Genomic DNA, 2,820 nt, shown 5'->3' on the forward strand with positions numbered 1-2,820 from the left:
CCCAAAACCTAACCCAAACCCTAACCAAAGCCCTAACCCTCGCCCAAACCCTAACCCTAACCCTAACCGTGGCCCTAGCCCTAACCAAAGCCCTAACCCTAGCCCTAACCCTAACACTAACCCTAACCCTAACACAACCCTAACCCTAGCCCAAACCCTAACCCTAACCCTGACCAAAGCCCTAACCCTAGCCCTAACCCTAACACTAACCCTAACCCTAACCCTAGCCCAAACCCTAACCCTAACCCTAACCGTGGCCCTAGCCCAAACCCTAACCCTAACCCTTACCAAAGCCCTAACCCTAGCCCTAACCCTAACACTAACCCTAACCCTAACCCTAACCCTAGCCCAAACCCTAACCCTAACCGTGGCCCTAACCCTAACCCTAACCAAAGCCCTAACCCTAGCCCTCACCCTAACACTAACCCTAACCCTAACCCTAACACTAGCCCTAACCCTAACCCTAACCCTAACCGTGGCCCTAACCCTAACCATAGCCCTAACGCTAGCCCTAACCCTAACACTAAGCCTAACCCTAGCCCGAGCCCTAGCCCTAACCCTAACCCTAGCCTAACCCTAAGCCTAACCCTAAGGGAGCAATTTGAAAGTGTGGCCGGCGCGAGGGACGCCTGTGCGGGCGTGGAGAGTCGATGTGGAGTCCTTGTGAGCATGGAGTGTGTTGTAAGGGCGTGTTTCTGCCTGTGCCTTGACCCTAACACTAACCCTAACCCTAGCGCTAACCCTAACCGTAGCCGTCACCCGAACCCTAACCCGAGCCCTAGCCCTAGCCCTAACCCTAACCCTAACCCTAACGGAGCAATTTGAAAGTGTGGCCGGCGTGAGGGGCGCCTGTGCGGGCGTGGAGAGTCAATGTGGAGTGCTTGTGAGCATGGAGTGTGTAGTAAGGGCGTGTTTCTGCCTGTGCCTTGACCCTAACCCTAACCCGAACCCTAACCCTAACCGCGGGTGCGGGGGGTTGAACAAACACCGGGGAAGCCATTAACCACCAGCGGGGAGTACATTAAGCAGTTGCCCTTAGTCTCAGGAGCAGCGGGGAACAGATTATCCAACAGCCGGGAAAACATTCACCAACTTCGGGGGAAAACATGAACGAAATATCGGGAAGACATGAACCAACGGCAGGCAAAACACTGGGGAAGCCAGGAACCAACAACGGGGAGTACACTAAGCAGCTGCCCTTAGTCTCAGGAGTAGCGGGGAAGAGATTAAGCAGCAGCCGGGAAAAGATCAGCCAACCGCGGGGGAACTCATTAACCAGTGTCGTGGGAACGCATTAACCAGTTTCGTGGGAACTCATTAACCAGTTTCGGGAAAACTTCCACCAAAGGCGGGGAAAGCATCAACCAACGGCGGGGAAGCCATTGTCCAACAGGGGGGGGGGAGCACATCAAGCAGCTGCCCTTAGTCTCAGGAGCAGCGGGGAAGAGATTAAGCAGCAGCCGGGAAAAGATCAGCCAACCGCGGGGGAACTCATTAACCAGTTTCGTGGGAACTCATTAACCAGTTTCGGGAAACCGTCCACCTAAGGCGGGGAAAACATCAAACAACGGCGGGGAAGCCATTGTCCAACAGGGGGGAGCACATTAAGCAGCTGCCCTTAGTATCAGGAGCAGCGGGGATCAGATTAAGCAACAGCCGGGAAAAGATCAGGAAACCGCGGGGGAACTCATTAACCAGTTTCGTGGGAACTCATTAACCAGTTTCGGGAAAACATCAACCAAAGGCGGGGAAAGCATCAACCAACGGCGGGGAAGCCACTGTCCAACAGTGGGGAGCACATTAAGCAGCTGCCCTTAGTCTCAGGAGCAGCGGGGATCAGATTAAGCAACAGCCTGGGAAAAGATCAACCAACCGCGGGGGAACTCATTAACCAGTTTCCTGGGAACTCATTAACCAGTTTCGTGGGAACTCATTAACCAGTTTCGGGAAAACCTCCACCAAAGGCGGGGAAAGCATGAACCAACGGCGGGGAAGCCATTGTCCAACCGGGGGGAGCACATTAAGCAGCTGCCCTTAGTATCAGGAGCAGCGGGGTACAAATGAACCAGCAGCGGGGAAAACAACTTCGTGGGAACTCATTAACCAGTTTCGTGGGAACTCATTAACCAGTTTCGGGGGAACTCATTAACCAGTTTCGGGAAAACTTCCACCAAAGGCGGGGAAAGCATCAACCAACGGCCGGGAAGCCATTGTCCAACAGTGGGGAGCACATTAAGCAGCTGCCCTTAGTATCAGGAGCAGCGGGGATCAGATTAAGCAACAGCCGGGAAAAGATCAGCCAACCGCGGGGGAACTCATTAACCAGTTTCCTGGGAACTCATTAACCAGTTTCGTGGGAACTCATTAACCAGTTTCGGGAAAACCTCCACCAAAGGCGGGGAAAGCATGAACCAACGGCGGGGAAGCCATTGTCCAACCGGGGGGAGCACATTAAGCAGCTGCCCTTAGTATCAGGAGCAGCGGGGATCAGATTAAGCAACAGCCGGGAAAAGATCAGCCAACCGCGGGGGAACTCATTAACCAGTTTCCTGGGAACTCATTAACCAGTTTCGGGAAAACTTCCACCAAAGGCGGGGAAAACATGCACCAACGGCGGGGAAGCCTTTGTCCAACAGGGGGGAGCACATTAAGCAGCTGCCCTTAGTATCAGGAGCAGCGGGGTACAAATGAACCAGCAGCGGGGAAAACAGCTTCGTGGGAACTCATTAACCAGTTTCGGGGGAACTCATTAACCAGTTTCGGGAAAACGTCCACCAAAGGCGGGGAAAACATCAACCAACGGCGGGGAAGCCATTGTCC

Source organism: Mustelus asterias, unplaced genomic scaffold (genome assembly GCF_964213995.1).
Source record: "Mustelus asterias unplaced genomic scaffold, sMusAst1.hap1.1 HAP1_SCAFFOLD_3019, whole genome shotgun sequence".
NCBI lineage: Eukaryota > Metazoa > Chordata > Chondrichthyes > Carcharhiniformes > Triakidae > Mustelus > Mustelus asterias.